The sequence below is a fragment of the Camelus dromedarius genome, chromosome 18, assembly GCF_036321535.1.
Source record: "Camelus dromedarius isolate mCamDro1 chromosome 18, mCamDro1.pat, whole genome shotgun sequence".
Lineage (NCBI taxonomy): Eukaryota > Metazoa > Chordata > Mammalia > Artiodactyla > Camelidae > Camelus > Camelus dromedarius.
Genome location: NC_087453.1, coordinates 47,218,675 through 47,237,051, shown reverse-complemented (window position 1 = coordinate 47,237,051; position 18,377 = coordinate 47,218,675). Strand labels below are relative to the sequence as shown.

The window sequence follows — 18,377 nt, the reverse complement described above, 5'->3', positions numbered from 1 at the left end:
GGCTGGGCGTTAACCCAGCGCCTTGTGGAATGGACGTGCAAACCGCATCCGAGCGTGACGCCCCGCGAGGCCTGGACACGGACGCTGCCTTGGATTGTCCACCCTAGAAATGACGGGGGCACGTTGTCTGGGTGGAGACAGAGACTGAGAAGGACCTGCTCCCGTCTGCCAGCGGACACGTCAGGCCTCTGAGCTGGTACGGAAGTGCCCAGAGAGCCTGCGCTCGGGAAACTCACTGAAGACGGACTGAAAACAGACCTTCCTGTAAAGAGGGTCCCCAGCCCTTCCCTGGTGGCACGTGAGGCGTTCCCACTTATCCCGGCGTCGTCCCCCGGCCGTGATGGCGTTAACGTCTTCCAGTGGCATTTGTCCATTTTTAAAGGAAAAATATCACCCTTTCGCATCTTTTAGAATGACCCTTTGTGAGATTTAAACGAGCCAACGAACAGATGTCTCCTTGGGGCCCGGCCCGGCCTCGGGCCGCACGCACCCTTTGCCCACCTGCTAACGCTCAGCGGGATGGAGAAACCGGCTTCCCGGAAGGCGGCAGCCCCGCTTCCCGAGACGCCTGATTCACATGCAGGTTCGCTTCGCACCCCGAGCGTTGGATGGCATCTGGCTGGTTCACGACTCACCAACGGCCCGGCCACTGCTGGGGCACAGGTCAGAAGGATGCCCGGGCGCCTGTCACCCGCTCAGCCTGCTCCTACCTGACCCGGTTGTGAGTGTGAGTCATGCCTCTGCTGCGGGGCCCTGGCTTCACCTTGCCCACGACCCTGGACTCGGGGGGCCACCAGGACAGCGTCCGAGCCCTGCATCGTGGACAGCAGGGGCGCCGAGGGAGTCAGACCAGCCGCAGCTCTGCATGGAGACTTCAGTGGAAGGCCGCCTGAAAACCTCCGGAACTTATTTTAATGTAAGAGATGACTGTTGGCAAAGGATATTTGATTTGGGGGGAAAATCCAGTTAGAACAAATCCACTTACACCACGAAGCAGCCTTCACAGTAGTGGGCGCCCACGTGGGCATCACGCCCCGGAGGAAACCCGTCCTAGGAAGTGAGTGCATTTAACCTTCAACGAGATTTACAGATAATTGTGAGCGCGTGAGTCTCAGACCAAGGGGCCGTGTGGTGCAGGTATGCTGGTGTACCGAGCGCTTCCAACAAAGCCGACCTCACAGCACCTGGAGGGAGAGTGAGTCTTGCAGAGCAGCCAGAGCTCCCCCGCTTCAGTGCGAGCGTCTCAGCGCTCCACAGCCTCAAGCTGCAAAGCGCCTTAAAGCCCGAACCCTGCAGGGAGTGGTCGGCGTGGCAGGGCCGCCACAAACCCCATCTCCAGCCGGCACAAAGACCCCATCCCTGCCCCCACCCAGCATCCCTTACACCAACACCTGGAATTCCTTCCACTCAGCAGGACACGTGCGCTCCCTCTGCTGAGAGGATCTGGGGCAGCCAGAGGTCCTGGTGGACGGCGGGTGGCGGGAGGGGCTGCCTGGGGGCGAGCTGGTCAGCGAGGCGCTCACACTCGGGAAGGCGGGAGGCGCGGTCAGTCTCACTGCCCACCTGACTGGGCTCTGCTCCCAACTGCCCAGCAGTGTGGGTGGGGCTGTGCTGGCCTGGCTCCGCCCACTCTCAGCACAAAACAGAGGCCTTCTGGTCCTTTGTCCTAAGTGGGGCCACCACAAGGTCTGCTGCTTCTCTCTGGACGTGGCTGACCAGAGTCACCCAAGCCAGGACGGCTCTCTCTCCAGGCAGGGCCGTGGGGGCCGCTTCCTGGGCCCAGTGTTGGGCTGAGCCTCGGCCCCGACAGGAGTGCAGGTGCCCACCAGGGGCCAGAAAAGGGGGCAGCACATTCTGAGCGCCTGGATGGAGAAGGCTCTGCTCAGCATCCCTGTGGCTGCCGGAGGTCACGGGTGCAGCAGGCAGGAGACCAGGGTGACACACAGCACCACTCAGGCCAGACAGAGCTGGGCTGGACCCAGGGGGCCCTGTGACCTGGGACCCTTGTGACCTGGGCTGCCCGTGACCCGGGACCCCTGTGACCTGGGATCCTCATGACCTGGATCCCCTGTGACCTGGGCCCCCCGTGACCTGGGACCCCTGGGACCTGGGACCCTCATGACTTGGATCCCCTGTGACCTGGGCCCCCTGTGACCTGGGACCGTCGTGTTCTGGATCCCCTGTGACCTGGGAACTTGTGGCCTGGATCCCCTAAGACCTGGGCCCCCTGTGACCTGGGTCCCCCCGTGACCTGGACCCCCCAAGCGTCAGGTACCCCGGCTGTCCATGGGGGTGACAGTGTCTCATGCCTCGTTCACAGAGTACTTTAGGTTTTTACTGGTTTTACTCCTTCACCCACTCTCAGAGTCTCTCATTCTTTTTGAATTTTTATACTTTTTTGTTTTTTCTTCCAAAATGTCCCTGCATCAGAGGAAAGTGGCTGCATCCCGAGGGGAGGGGCGGCGTCTTCTGTCTCACTGTGTTCCCAGGACGTGCCCAACGCGGGAGGTGCCCAGGGACCTGCCACTCAGGGGGGACCCCACCGTCTTCGGTCACTACCTGCTTCTGACTCTCTCCAGTCCCCAGAGCGCACTCCAGTCGATGTCATTGCCAGCGTCACCATTATGTTTCCTCTTCATCGTTTGATCATAACGTATGTGTTCACATCGGCCCCCCCTCCCTGGAGCCCCCTAGGGTGTGTCCCCACATGTGTCTGCGCCCAAGGCTGCAGTGGTCCTGACAGCTGTTCTGGATCCCTGACCGGCTCGGTGCCAAAGCCCCTCCCTCACCCCACTGCCCCCCGCACGGGCCCTGCGTGGCCAGAACCTCAGGCTGGGAACGTCCAGGTGACAGCGTCCGAGGGGCCTCCTGTATTCCATCACACTGCCTGCCTGCCAAGAGTGACCTGACGTCCTGCAGCAGACGCTGCACGTGCCTGGCCTCCCAGCCGCGGGCAGACCGCGAGCCCCTAGGCACCCTTTGCTGTATTCTATGCCGCTAGTCGCCACCTGTGCCCTCTGAGGGGTCACAGACCTGACCTCAACGGGCTCACCATCACTTCTGCCAGTCAGCTGGTGTCCTGAGGACCAAACCCCGGGGCCTGCTGGACGGGGCACACCCCCTCGTTGAAGCCTTATTTTCTGTGCAGTTTCCACCTCCGCCCCCTTCTCCGCTCCGCCTGGCCTCTCCCGGCCCCTGTCCTGGAAGGCCAACCTGCACCTGCGCCGCTGTCGGGCCCCCAGGGAAGCCCAGGGCCATCTGGACTGGGCCCCTCTGCCAGGCTCGGGAGGTCGCCCAAGACCCCCTGGGATCTGGCCTCCCCGGCTCTGCTCCAAGGTTACAGAATGTCTGCGGGGCTGCTGACTTGGCACCTGCCCCGCTGGACCCTGGCTGCCCTGGCTCCCAGCACCACCTCGCCCCCGTGCAAAGCCCGCCCTGGCTGGCCTCAGTTAAGGCCTCAGCTCAGGCCCCATGTGAGGAACTGTTAGCCATCGTGCGCTGGCCTGACTTCAGCGACACTGCTGGGCGCTGCCCCTCCTGTCCCATAATCGTCCTGACAACAGCTAGGGGCAGCTGTGTCTCCCCTCCACTCATGGGGAAACCGAGGCACAGGGAGGGTGAATAACTTCGCAGAGGGCGGGAGTGAGCCAGGGTTCAAGGCCGGGCCGCTGACGGCAGAGTCCCCGGCCCAGACCTTCACACCAACCCCTCCATCCCCAGCCCCTGCCTCTGCATTTCCCAGCCACAAGCAGACCCCTTCCTGGGGGCTCACAGGCAGAGCACAATGTCTACCTTAGGTGAAATAACTCTAAATCAAAATCAGGAGGCTGTAGAGACAAGCCTCACGTAAAGTTCTCTGGGAACTGTGTGCCCTGCGTGGGGTGGGGAGACAGACCGACCCCCAGAGGGCCCGGCACAGCAGAAGGGCCCCTTTGCCTCCTCCTCCCGCCAGTCACACGGGAGCAGAGCAGAGAGAATCGCCTACATAGGAGCCTGGGCCGAGACTCTCCCCGCGCCCCCTACGTGCTCCCTGGCTGCACCCCGGCCCCCTGCTGCTGCGTGGGCACAGGGGCGGCTGAGCCAAGCCCGGGGGCCGCGTACAGATCCCGCCAGCTGAACGAGCCAGGTGCTCGGACACACTGGAGCAGGGAGCTGCTTAGTGCAGAATAAAGCACACAGTCCGGGGCTGCGGCTGTCTGTCCCCCGGCCGTCCCCAGGCTCTCCGTCCCCCACGGCCCCCGGGAGCAGCTCCACAGCAGTGACATTCACGGCGGCAAGTTACGTTCAGGCTGTGTTTCTGGAAGTGGATGCACCCGTGTGTGCGTGTCAGTGTGTGCGTGTGCGTCTCTGTGAATGTACGTGTGTGTGCGTGTGTCTGTATGTGTGCGTGTCTCTGTGAATATGTCTGTGCATGTGTATGCATGAGGAGTGGGGAGGGGACGCGACCTTCCTCTGTGCAGAGTGTCTCCTTCTCAGGGAAGCCGGGCGCCCGGCTCCACGTCGGGGCCCCTGCAGGAAGCTCTGCCCCCGCGGGCAGCTCAGACGCGCCAGGACCGTGCACAGGGCCGAGTCACGGCAGGAGAAGCAGTGACTCATGCGGAGAAGGCTCTCTGCCTGCTACACAGGGGTCGGCGCCAGCCCTTCCTGTCCAGAGCCAGCAGCGCCCCAGTCTGTCCCAGCGGGCCCAGGAGAGCTGCTTCTAGCTGAGAGGAGGGTCTTCCTCCATATTTAACTCCTGTTCTGCAAAACGCCCACCCCTGGGGCCCCGCGCCCAGAATTCAGCATCCATCTGTCTGAGCAGAGCCTGCCCCCAAGCCCACGGGTCCCAGTGCAGAGGACGCCCGCCCTCCTCAGCGGTCCTGCCGCCCAGGAGGTCTGGAGCTGGACAGTCAGCACTGTCTCGCACTAGTGCTCATCCATCTGCTCTACCCGTCCTCCTCGTGCCCCAGGCAGCGGGAGCCACAGCCAGGTCACAGAGGGACACGGTCGGAGCACCGATGACGAGGAGGTCGCGCTGCAGGGCACTGCTTCAAGCACTTGGTGTCAGTGAAGAATGAGCGATGTCTGCCCACTGCCGGCTCAGGTTCTGTGACAACACAGCAGCTCACCGGTACTGCCCGGGCTCAGGGGTCCCGGCTGAGTCACCGCCCTCGCTTCCCCCTCGCAGGAGAGCTGCCGGCCGGCTGAACTCCCGGCCGATGTTTGCCCATAGGCTGCAATATTGAATTTTGTATAAATGTAGATTTTTAGGCAGAGATTTTCCAGTTCACTTTTTTCTAGCCACATGTATCAGTTATTACTTGCTGTGTAACAAACACCCCAAAATGTAGCAGGTTAAAATGGCAGCTGTTTTATTTGCTTACAGTCCTCTGAGTCAGCAGGTGAGCTGAGCTGAGCTTCTCAGGTCTTGGCTGGTCTCTCCTGGGATCACTTGTGAAGCTGCAGTCACTGGGGTTCCATGGGGGTGGGAGGGCACAGGACAGCCTCAGTGACGCATCTGGTGGTCCTGGTGGCTGTGGGCTGGACCACATGCCAGTCTGGGCTCCATCACAAGCTGGCGGGCAGGCAAGGACCAGAAGAAGCCCTCATGTCAGAACCAGCAGCGTTGGTCAAGCAGGTGGCCAGGCCACCTTCAAGGGCGGAGAAGTGGACTTCTCGTGATGTGAGGGGGTCAGGAAAAGGGGAGCATGGGGAGATGAGAGAAACTCACGTCTGCAAACAAGCTACTGCACCTCCCACGGGGCAAGATCCTGCGGAAGGAAGGAGACGGGTGGCGCACGTGGGTTCCTGCATGGGCTCACACGCACACAGGTATACACGCACAGCGTGTTTGCACACGCGGACGTGCATTCATGTGTAGTTTAGCCCCACTGCACGCCAAGTGTGCCAGTCCCTCTGCGAGATGTTGCATCACTTTCTTTGAGAAAACAGCTCTCGTCTCTGATGTGTAAACATTAAGTAACGCAGGCAGGCAGGGACGCCCCCCTGAGCCTGGGGGGCAGTCTCGGCTCCTGTGACACCCACCCCAGTGCACCCAGAGGCACAGCAGTCACCACCTCCAGCATTTGTTTTTTTCCTCTAGGTGTTCAAATAAAAGGGACATCAAGAACTTGGTTTTTAAAAAAATATCACATAAGGCAAACTTAAAGCCTACTCTGTTTCTTGACCCGAAATCCAGGTTCTGCAAGTTCACGTCTGGTGAATAAGCCTGTCTGTGAGCATTGTCCTCGTGTCCCCACGTGGGGACATCGCCTGCTAAGCAGCTGGGACCCTCCCTGGGCTCAGACCTGGGACAGGACGCCCTCCCCATCTTCCGAGACCCTGTGCCTCCCACCACCCCTAGGAGCCGCGGTGCCTCCTCACTGGCACTTGTCAGAAACGCAGACCTCAGGCTCTGACCTCGGCCTGCTGAGCCCGGACCTGCACGTCTGCAAACCCCCAGGGGTCTGTGCGCACCGGAGTTCAGCGCGTGCAGCTTTAACAGGTGCTTCCCTACGCAAAGCCGGCTCCACTGCTCCTTTAATGTCACCAAAGCTCAGTCTGCAGTCTTCACCTTGGCTGTGTGCACACCAATTCTCAGCGTCCCCCGGTGGACCCACCGTGCAGCCAGCTTTGAGAACCACCTGGACCTGGGCCACCCGAGGCCACAGCATCAGCTCGGGGTGCAGGGCCACCTGCCATGGTCCGCTGCCCCAGAACCTGCATCTGCCACCTCCAGGAGATGCACAGGGTCACCCAGCGGAGCAGCCAGGCTCTGTCTGAGTCGAAGCCCTCCTCCTGGCCACCCGGCTCAAGCCCAAGGTTGGGCGCCTCCCTTGAGCCCACCGGCTTGCCATCCCTCCCACAGACACCGCGCGGAATTTCAGCACCAGCAGACCGCTGTGCTCTCTTGTGTTCAAAAACACACCGTCTGATCTCCCATCCCACAGGACGCCTAGGCACTCCTCTCACTGAGACCTGCGGACAGTCACCGGCTGAGTGGGGAACCCACTGCAGGGTCTCGCCTTTGCCCACCTGCACCAGGAGGCTGGAAAGGTTACATCCTCCTCCTCACCCCAGGCTTCCTCACAAACGGCTCTGGGCAAACGCCACCCGGGGGGCTCTGTCCACCTCTCCCACTTCTTGCCTTGATCTCGGATGTGATGGCTGGGGCTGCAGCAGCCACCTGGGAGCCAGGAGGTGGTAGCGATGCAGCCTGACCCCACCGAGCTGCCGAGTCAGCACCCCACCCCAGGCTTTACCACGTCAGAAAAACAAACCCACAGACCAGCTCCTGCGCCCTGCTTTCCCGTCATCTGTTGCTGTTTCACTTCTAGCCTATGTACTCACGCAGCTGTTTAAACAGGTCTTTTTACTTTGCATATAAATAAGGAAAAAGAGAAAAAAAAGTGAAAAAGCCGAAAAGCTAGACCCTAATCTGCCATGCCACTGATTTCTTGTAAATCTAGAGAGGCTGCTAGACACGCAAGCACACAAACTCCATTTTTTTCTCACTTGTCCCTTTTATCAACTCAGTGAAAACTCTGGAGAACGGTAAGACTGAACGGAACTCCGAAGACCTAGAACTCACTCACGTAACAAGGAAAGCACCCACAGAATGTGCAAAATTGGTGGTATTAATTCATGCCCCAGTTTCTGACTATGGGCCTCAGCGTCACATTCCAGAACATGCTTCTGAGAAATAACTGGGCTGGTGACACACACAACCGAGGGGACGTGGCAGGGATGCGTTGCTCCTGCGGCTACATCGGAAAGGTCCACGTCAGCTATTCGCTGGAAATTAGAGCCTTGGTGCTCCAATTAACATAGGGTTGTTTTTTTTTTGTTTTTTTTTGCGGTAAAAACACACGACATAAAATTCACCATCTGGACTGCTTTCAAGTGTGCGGATCAGCAGTGTTCAGTATGTTCACATGTTGTGAAGGAGATCTCCAGACTGTCTTCACTCTCTCTGCGCTGAGCCTCCCCACGTCCCCGACTCGAGTCCTCTCCCCGCTCATCTCCACTTGCCTTTTCAGTAAGCCCAGCAAGGAGGGGGCAGGCGCCTCCTCCATTCTGCAGATGGGGAAGCACCAGAGTCGGGTGGCCTCATCCTCGTCCCCTGGGCGCTTGCGTTTTTTCCTTTGGATGGTCCGACATCCACCCCACCGCTCGTGCCCAGAGACGGGGCTCGCTGAGTGTGAGAAACAGCCAAGCTACCCGTCCCGCAGCCGTGCTGTTGCTGCGCTGAGGCTTAGCTGACACGCAACACTACACCACTTCCAGGTGTGCGACCCATGACTCAACACCGGTCCACACTCTGAAACGAGCACGATTAGTCTGACGGACATTTACCACCGGGCGTAATGACCACTCTTTCCTTGTGATGAGAACTTTGAAGATCTACTCTCTCGGCAAGTTTCAAATATACAGCGAGGGCTGCTAGTTACAGCCACCGTGCCGCCCAGAGCACCCCTGGGGCGTGATTATTTTGGCTGTTCAGGGTCTTGTGTGTTTCTTACGTAGGACTGCTCGCTCCGTGCCTGTGGAAAACGACACTGGAATTTCGGTGGGGACTGCCCTGAACCTGCAGGTTACTGCGGGTGGTATGGACCTTCTAACAACTTCTCGTTCTTTCAAGCTGTGAGCGTGGGATGCCTCTCCATTTATTTGTGTCCTCCTCAGTTCCTCTCATGTCTCGCAGTTTTCAGTGCACAGGCCTTTCACTCCCTGGTTACCTTCATTCCTAGGTATTCAATTTTATGATGCAATTGTAAACGAGACTGCTTTCTTAATTTCTCTTTCTGATGGTCCATGATTAACGTATACAAAAGAAACAGGTTTCTGTGTATTAATTTTGTATCCTGCAACTTTACTGAATTCATCGATTACTTCTAACAGTGTTTATAAGAAGTCCTCAGGGTCTTCTACACACAGTATCATGTCATCGCCAAGTAGTGACAGTCTTCACTTCCTCCTCTGCGATCTGGGTGCCTCTCATCTCTGTTTCTCGCCTGGCTGCTCCAGCTGGGGCTTCCAGCGCTGTGCCGGACACGAGTGGGGACCGTGGGCATCCTTGTCTTATTCCTGACCCCCCAGGAAGAGCTTTCAGTCTGTCACCTGTGAGTGGGATGCCAGCTGTGGGTTTGTCGTGTGTGGCCTTTGTAATGTTGCTGTGTGTTCCTGCTGTACCCACTTCATGGAGAGGTTTTATCCTAAACCGGTGGAGACCTTTCAGAAGCTACTGAGAGATGTCGGCAGGAGGTGTGTGTCTAGTCGGTGTTGATGGTGGAAGGGGTGTCGGGGAGGAGGAGGAGGAAGGGCGAGGGAGAGCCTGAGGGGTGAGTTACGCGTGTGCCTACGGTGTGTCTTCACCCCGGGCAGGGGCCTGGGTGGGGCGGGGTGGGGCGGGCTGGGGAGGCAGGCAGAGGACGGCTCTCTGAGGCTGGCTCCCCGGGACACCCAGTGCAGGGCTGGTGGGGGATGTGGACACACATCTATTTCTGAATCATCCGAAACTCTGAATACAAATTCCAGGAAGAGCGGCGTTTCTGGGCAGCGTTTGAGAGAAACAGCGCTTCTAGCTTCTGGGAAAAGCCTCGCGCCCAGAGCCTGCAGCAGGCCGGTGCCGGACAGGGCTCGCTGGGTGGCCGCCATGCAGTGCACTTGGATGTCCTGTGCAGCACCTGGGGCCTGTGGCGTTAGAGGACACAGTTGCCCTCCGGCTGCAGCGTGCTCTGCAGGACGCCTGCAGGCCCACGGCTCCTGGCAGGGTCACAGCTGGGCTTTTCCCTCAGGCCCGGTCCCCGTTTGCCGACCTGCGTGGAAGCCACCACGAGCACAGAAGGACAGATCGCCAACTCCACCTGTCCTGTCTGGCCTTTCTCGAAAGATGGAACCTCCTGCGTCTATGTGTCCGTCCAACAGGTGCACAGCACCAGCAAGGGATCTGAGCTTCACAGCAGGCGTGGGGGTGGGCAGACGCGAACTTAGGGACAAACATTAAACAAACAGACCCTGAGGACCCAGGTCCACACGCCAGGCCCTCCTCTGGCCACAGAGCCGGCAGGCAACCCCGGGGCTCATCCCATAAAGGGCAAGAAGGGCTCTGGAGAGGCTGGTATGGACTCAAACGGAACAACGAGCACAATTCCCAGCCTCCCCCCACCCCCGCCCGGGAGGGGGCGCTGAGGGTGCGCGGGCGAGCGGGAGAGGCTCCTGTGGGTCTCCCGGAGCACGCCTGGGACGAGCTGCAGACCAGCTAGGAGACTCGGCAGACTGTCCGGCCCCAAGTTCAGTGACCCAGAAATGGGGGGCCCTTCAGTGTGGCCAGGCCAGCTCTGTGGGGAGGTGCCCGCTCAGGTGGGCAGAACAGCTCCTCCCAAAGGAGAAGGGAAAGCAGGGCCACCTCGAGGGGACTCGGGAAGCGGATGCAGTCCCGCAGGCGCCGCAGGTCCAGACGGGCCCGAGTCTGGCGTCCGAGCACCAAAGCCGTGAGAAGAGAGGCCCTTCCTCCGCCAGCTCTCCGCCTCCCTGGGCCCCAGCATCGCTCACCATCGCCCCACGGCCTCAGTTTTCTCTGAAGGGCCCAGGACACCTGCAGCCAAGAGGGAGGGTGTGCCATGGCCCCGTTGGGACGCGCTCTCCCTGCCTCCCCCGCCCGCCACGTCCCCAGTCCCGAAACCTGCGGTCTTGCCTGAGCCTCCCCCTCCTCTCATGGTCACCCAGTCCCAGAGCAGCCCCACTGCACCCGGGACGCCGGCCCTCAGGCCCAGCTTACATGCGCCCATGTGCACACAGGCCGCGGGGCCCTAGCCCCGAGGATGGACCCGAGAGGTCACACGGCTTTCTCCCGAGGGCTGACGCGGCAAGCCCAGAGCACGGCCCTGAGTTGGGGGTGGCTGTCAGGAGCGGAGGCCATGCTCCCGCTCCACAGACGGAGCAGAGGTGCTCGAGGGCGTGGGGAACCCGGGCTGGAGGCGGGAGCTGTGCCCTGGGAAGGCCCTGGGAAGGCCCTGGGACGGCCCTGGGACGCGTCGGGAAGGATCTGCTGGTCCCTCCCCAACAGCAGGGGGAGGGGTGTGGTGGCCACAGCACCACGGAGGAGGAGCTGGTTGCCTCTTTCCTCCTCCTCTTCCTCTTCCCCTGTGTCCCAGTGCCCGAGCGGAGCAGCGATGGCAGACGGATCAGGGTCCCTCCCATGAGGCAGTGTTTCTCCAGCCCACAAGGGGATGTGGCTACAGGTCTAAACTGGACAATTTGAAGGCTGCTGGACACCCACGCAGGAGCCCGGGGCCTGGAGCAGCTGGACCACGAGACACAAGCAGCTCTGGGTGGGCCGTGGCTCGGGAACCCCCCATCGAGGTCACCGGGAAGCCCTTTCTGGCACCATCTGGGAGCTTGGCTGCTCCTGTCCTGGGTGCACAGAGCAGCAGGGGAGGCAGGGCCAGCTGCCCATCAGCCAGTGGGATCAGCCTGTGACTTTGGAGGAGCTTCTGTGTCGGGGGCAAAGAGGGGGCACAGGGACACCTCCAAAGCTTCCACTTTCCTGATGGATGCTGGCGCCTGGTCCGTGGACGGGCGACCACCGCTCTGCTCTGCACCCGGATCAAACACTGGACAGAGGGCACCAGCGTGGGGGGCACGGCTGCTCTGGGTCCCCCCCGCCCGGCTGGCCTCTCGGTGTGCACGCAGAGATGACTGGAATCTGGGCAGGAGCAGGTCCGTGACCGCAGAGCCCCAAGTACGTGGCCTTCCTGGGACGGGACTTGGCAAATGAGCTGCTCCAGGTGCAGCGACAGAAAGAAAGTGCTTATTCTGCACAGTTTGGGTCCGTGGTTTTAAATCAGACTGTGATGTCCCCAGACACACTCTGCGCCCCTGTTCGCACTAACACGCCTGCACCCAGAGCATCCAGCTCAGCAGGCCTGCCAGGAACGTCACACAGAGGCCCCAAGACGGTGGGATCAGGGCCCTCCTGCTCTGAGTCTCTGGAGAGGGACACTGGGCCGAGTCGGGGAGGTTAGGAGGGTCCACCATCGGGCGCCTGACAGTCTCTGTCTCAAAGCTGCTTTGGGGACAAGTGGGGATGGCTTCAATATGAGGCTGGGCTGGGAGAGGTAGGCTTGCCCGGGGCAGGGTCCCCTCCCCGTCCGAGTCCCACAGGGTGGAGTCTGGAGCAGACGGCTTGCTCTTAAAAGAAGTCTCCCGACGCCTGAGCCAGAGGCGCGGGCCAGGCCCTGTGCTCAGACAGAGTCTCAGCCCCTGAGCACATGGCCCACCCGGCTCATCTCAACTCTCCTGCGTGCCCCACAGGACACAGCACCTCACCCCCCAAAACGCCTGGGTGGGGGCCGAGGTCGGCTACAGAAGGCACGTACTTTATTTCAAGACAATTTTAGACACTGCAAATGACGGGAGAATGGGCCGCGATCTCTCGGGGCGTGGCGTGGGCATCCGTGGGGCCCCTCGAGTTAGTCCTCCCACAGACCCTAAGCCCACCCCAGCTGCTGCGTCCCCACCCCGTCCCGGGACTTCATCCTCCTGGGATCCTGGGAGGCAAACCCCCGTTGCAAACCCCTGCAGCAGCTGAGAGCCCGTGGCCCAGATGCGGGGCCAGGATCAGGAGAGCGAACCCAAAGCTGCATGCTGCGCCCGTGGAGGGAGAGGCGACGTGAGCAGCTGGAAGCCCCAACATGTCTGAGGTGGGATGTCTTCCCCCTGTGGGACTCTTTTTGGTCTAAAGTTGAGGCGAGGGTTCTAATTTTCTGAAATGTTTGTTTGCCTTTCGGTTTTGTTTTGGACACTGCCGTTTCCCAGCAGAAAGATCACGGAGGAAACAGCCGGGAGGCACGTCTGGAAAGTGGTCCCTCAGTGAGGTCGAGTGTTTGCAAAGTGAAACTTGTTAAGGTATGAATCTCAGCTGAGCAGCATCAACCTGCAGTCGGTAAACAGCCACCTTCTCTCTCCCTCGGAGTCACGGCCCCTAAATGTCCCTGTAGCCCTTCAGAGATGACTGATGGACAAGAGCCAACGGGAACTAAAACCTCGAAACGTTTTCCTCTGAACACTGATCAGAGCCCCAAAGAGAAAAACCCCCACCTCTCCAGAACAACGTTAGCTGAGCTCCCGCGTCCACCCCTTCCATGCGAGTCAGCGGCAGGGGCGTCCCTGGGCTGGTCTGAGCGGCGCCTTTGGGAGCAGCTTCCGCGTGCGTCATTTTCTGCACACGTGTGCTGTCTCCCAGTCTTGCTGGTCTTAGTTCTAACAGTTATCTTGGGGCCCGATACTTACATGTTGTATCTTATTTCATTTTATGCAATTTAACAGGTTATTTATGATAAAAGGGTTTAAGATGATTTGGGCGTTTGATCTAAACAACTTTTGTAACGTAAATCATCGCGTGTGGTCAGTGGTGCTTCGCGGCTCGTTGGTAATCTGCTTTAGAGCGTTTTATCCTAGAGAACGTGCGTTACAGAGCTTTTTTTCTTAATTACGATTTAATTATTTGGAGGTGGAAATGATGAGGCTTACTTATTTTCAGTGGTGGTGCTGGGGACTGTGCCCAGGACCTCGCGCACGCCAAGCACACGCTCTGCCACTGGGCCACACCCTCCCCGCGCCCAGAGCTCTCACAACGCGACGTGAGGCCAGGTTTAGCTGTGTTGAAGGCGCAGGTGTAAGCTAACGCTCACGGGCCTTTCCCAGATGTCCCCTCGCAACCCACCTGTCGGGAGTGTTCCCACCGCCCAGGCAAGCTCCCACCTGGGGACACACCGTGTGGACCTGGGCACACCGGCCCTATTCTGACCCTTGCTGACAAGACGCTGCAGGCGCAGGGCAGGGCTGGGCTCACCCTGTGTTCTCGGAGAGCCGGGCAACGCGACCTTCACCCAAAGAGGCGTCCAAAGACACGCCAGTGCTCCTAAGCTGGAGTCTGTCTCATTTTTAAGAAATTGTGTCAGCTATAAATATTTTGTTTGCAAGATCCTGGAAAGAAGCACGGATGAAAAGAGACAGAATCTCAGAAAAGTTAAGTGGTCTCGGTCATGCAGCAGGCAGCAGCAGAGCCCAGAGATGGAGGCCTGGCTCCCGGCAGGAGCCTCAGAAGTTGTCGGGCCGGGAAAAGCCACCTTCCTCACTCCCCATCCAAATCCTCATGCTGCCCGTGTCACAGAAAAGCCACACTGAGGCCACCCAGGTGCAGCCTGGGGCCTGAAAAAGTCAGAGCAGCTCCCCTTTAAGACAGGTTTGTGAACTCCCGGGAGGAATCAGAGAAGTCTCAGTATCTGGCGGTGAGAAATGTAGAAAACTCACGTGCCAAACCAGCGCCGGTGACCCGGCACGCCGCGCTCCTCCTGACCTGGAGACGCGGGCAGGTGCCTCCAGCGTCCGCTGCACCCAACACGCGAAGCCTTTAACGTTCGGTGTTTCTGGCGCGTTGGCACAGCACTGCCGGTGCAGTGACGCTGGGCCAGGCCGTGGCTCCAGGGTCCCCCGCAGCAGCGCCTTTCACCCCAAACAGCCCCATGACTTCCCACCGAGGGGCCAGGCCGTCCTGCTTCTCATCAGCCCCTCGTGTTGCTGATGCCGACAGACCGACACCCAGTCCTCCAATCGCCGGGCCCGCGCCCCTCGCGCTCAGAAGGTTGCTGACGATGTGAGTGTTCGCACCACAGGCCCCAGCAGCGCTCGGCGGGTTTGGCCACAAGGGTGCACGGGCCCCAAGAAGGCCAACAGGAGAGGCTCAGGGTCACGCTGGTTCTACCAGGGGGTCGGAGGACATGAAACTGCCGGCCTGTGGGCTGCTCAATCATATCACAAAAGCTTAGCCAAGGACGCCTTACAAAGGTACCCAGAGGTCTGGCTGAATCCTCCAGGCACATCGTTGACAATTTTTAGGAACAGCTTTTCTGTAAAGGGAGGCACAGAGGTGTGCGGGGTGGGGGGGCCACGTGGGGGGCCACCCTCCCCCAGTCCCTGGAGGCCAGCCCAGGCTACCCCTCTCCAGCCAGCAGACCCCACACTCGGAACCCATCTGAAGGAGCAGGGTCTCCAGAGGGCATCTCAGACGTGCCAGGTGACGCTCAATCGTGTGTTCCCTAACGGAGATGGAATACTCTCACCAACCTCAGAATAGCACCGACTGCTGTCTGCCCTGGGAAACTTACGTAAGAAAACATCTTTTATTCTCTTATAACAGTAATGACTCCCGAGAAGACGTGCGTTAGGAGCTAATGAGAAAGGTGAGTGCAATTTACGCCCGTGCTAAATGAGGAAGAAATGAATTGTTTACAATTTATGAATTGAGCTTTGAAGGTTTTTTTTCTTAACCGAAAGAAAACGTCTTTTGCTCATCCTGGTTCAACCGGAAGCCGACCCCCCACTCCGCCTGGCATGTCTGTCTGCCGATACAAGTTAAATAGAAATGTTTCAAATGTCTCTTTTCTCAGGATCTGAAATTCTCTCTCCTCCTTCAGTTCCCCTCTTTGTGCCTCAAGGAATGTTAGCAGTTTTCCTTTTTAACCCCCAAAAGGAATCATTCAAAGAAGCTGTTTCTGAGGATGGCGAGGAAATGAAACGTCACAACCACATTTAGAGGTGGAGGGTTTCCACATCCTTCCTCAGACACAGCTCCCGGACTCCGGGAGGGTGTCGACAGAGGGGAGGGCAACGGGGAGAGGGTGAGGTGGGCTGAGTGCACTGTTCACCCCACCTTTGTGAACCATGGAAATTTCCCACTGTAAACAACTTTAGACGTAGATTTCCCCAGTTTTTCCTTTATTTAACCAGGCCTTCTTGATTATGATGATTTCATTCTCATGCAGAAGGTGGGGGCAGGGTGGGAGGGGGCACCAGATCAGCCACAAACAAAGGGGCCAGGGTGCTGGAGTCAGGGGAGACCGAGGGCTGAGCCTCAAACGTCTCACAGGCCTGTGCCTGTGGTCCGACCTCCAGAAAGACAGTTCACAGAACCACCAGGCTCACAGCATGCAGTAATTCATGCAAAAATTCGCTCCAGCTACCTCCCGTCCTAGCCAGAACGGACATCAGACCGCCACGGGGGGCTCTCCACTCTGGCCGCTGCGAGCCTTTACGGAGCCAGGCCCCCCAGGGGACCACATCTTGGCACCACTGCCGACTGACTGCCAGGCAGTGTCTCTCAGCAAGGAAAAGTTGGCCGGCTCTGGGGCTGGTTACAGGCGGCTCGCCCCACGGCTGCAGGTCTGCAGCCGCTCCCTCTGGGCTCTGACCAGACGCACTGGCCAGCAGGAGGGGGACCGACTCAGACGCTGCTGCCTGCCCCACCACTGAGCCTGACTCTGACTAACAACTGGGACCCCCCCCCCCCACCAGCCCCTAAGTCAGCCAAGCTCTTGGTTAGTGTCTGCTGCACTGAACACCCGGACGCGGCCAGCGAAGGCGCAGACAGCAAGTCCGGCCAGGAGCCTGCTGGCGCCAGCGCAGCTGACGCCGCAGAAGGGCTGTGCGCACCTGAAGTCTGAGCTAGGCACCCAAGCCTCTGCCTGCAAGGGGACCCCCAAGGAAACGAAGGCGAGCAGAGGACCCCTTCCTCGAGTCCTTCAGAAAAGCCAAGCCACCTCACTGGCAGCCTCCCCCGGGCAAGGCTGTCAAGTGCCCACTCCACTGGGGTCTTGCAGAAGACACACCCCATCAAAGCCCCTACCCTAGGAAAAGTGCCCGATTCTGCCTGTAATCCAAGCCTCTTTATACCGAGGGAAATCAAGACGAGAACTTGAGCCCCAAAGCGCATCCTTCATCCCCTCTCAGCGCGGGGCTGGCGGCTCCGGGGCTGCGGGCTGTCGCGGCTGCCAGGGACCAGACAGCTCGCGGGCGCGAGGGGCTCCCGGGGTCCCCACCTCTGTCCCGGTCGCCTGTCGAGAGTCCCCATCTCCAGCGCGCTGGCACCCTCGCCTTCCTCTTTCCCTCCGTTCGGAGAATCGAAGCCCGTTTCCCTTCCCGGTCCCAGATGGACCTCGGTCCCCAGCTCCGCGGCGGCCCCGCTCACCAGCCCCAGCCGGTCTCCTTTGGGTCGCTCGAGGGGGTCTCCCGGACCCGCAGAGCCCACGCCCGCCGCGCGCTTCCACCTCCCCCAGCAGCCCCGCTCCGCGGCGCTCCCGGGTTTCGGTCTCAGCAGCTCTCTCCGACTTTGCACAGCGGCCCCTCCGCGCCACCGGGGCGCCCGGGGTGGCGAGGCGCCAAGCTGCAGCCCGGGCTGACAGCAACGGCCCCTTCCTCCGCATCTTCATCGCCCTCTCCTCCCTCCCTGGCGCCTGGCGACCCCTCGCCTCCCCGGTCCCGCCGCCCGGACCACCACGACTCACCCGGGCGCCGCGCCGCCGCCGGTGTGCGCGCTCCGAGGCGGAGCCAGGATGCCCTCCCGCGCGGGGGCCGCCTCCCGCGCCCGCCCGCTGCCCCCGCCCCGCTGCCCCCGGCCCCTCCGCTGCCCAGGCTGCCGGGGCGGTAGGCACTTACCTCCTGGACAAGGTGACCCGCTAGTGCGCCCAGGCGGCGGCCCGCGCGTCTCCGGAGGGAGCGAGGGCGCGGGGCGCGGGGCGCGGGGCGGTGAGGCGACCGCCTCTGCTCCTTGCCTCCTCGGCTCCCGGTCCCCGCCCCCGCCGCTGCCCGGCCCTCCCCTCCGCTCCCTCCGCGCCTCTCCGGCCCTGCGCTCGTCGCCCGCGCCCCCGGCTGCTCCGCGCGTGCTGGAGCGCCGGGCGCCGGGCAGCGGCGGCGGCCGGGCGGAGCCGGGCCCTCCGGCTCCCGGGAAAGGAGGGTGCGGGGAGACTCCCGCGGCGCGCGCCCGGCCGGCGGGTGGGCGAGGGGTGCCCGGGGCGCGCCGCTCGGCTTCCGAGCCTGGAGACACGCGTGCCGGAGGCGGCGACCACGGGCTCGGGGGATGGCAGCGAGGAGAAAGAGGAGGAGGAGGCGGAGGAGGAGGGAGCGGCCCCGCGCGAAGGCGGTCGCCAGCTGTGCCCTAGGCCCCCGGGGCCCCGAGGGATCGCGTCTGGCAGGTGGCCCGGGGTCGGTGTCTGGGAATGTGAGGGTGCGAGTGGCTGGGCAAGAAGGCATCCGCCGGGGACCCGGAGGGCAGCTTCGATGCCTGGCTCTGAGAAGAGACGGCTCCCCTCGGTCCTAAAGGCCTCCCCCGGCTCCGGCTTGGGTTTTGTTTTGGATTTTCTTTTTCTTTCTTTCTTTTCTTTTTTTTTTTTTTTTTGAGGCTCATAAGGACCCACTTATAGTCCTGACCAGCCAACCACGAAGAGGTAACCAGGCACGGGGCCCAGACTCCAGGACCCCAGCCCAGCCCCAAACCCGGCTGATGTGCCTGCAGGGCTGGCCCTGGGCAGTGGGAATTCAGAGGAAGCTTGGGGGGGGGG

General features: G+C 60.8%; 1 protein-coding gene across 1 annotated transcript in view; it reads right to left on the bottom strand.

The window, feature by feature from the left end:
- Positions 1-17,679, bottom strand: part of SYNDIG1 (synapse differentiation inducing 1) — a 65,056-nt gene extending 47,377 nt beyond the window's left edge. Inside the window, exon 1 of the mRNA XM_031434349.2 lies at positions 17,476-17,679. The gene's annotated coding sequence lies outside the window, so the exon portion shown is untranslated. The remainder of the gene's footprint in view (positions 1-17,475) is intronic.
- Positions 17,680-18,377: the final 698 nt, after the last annotated feature.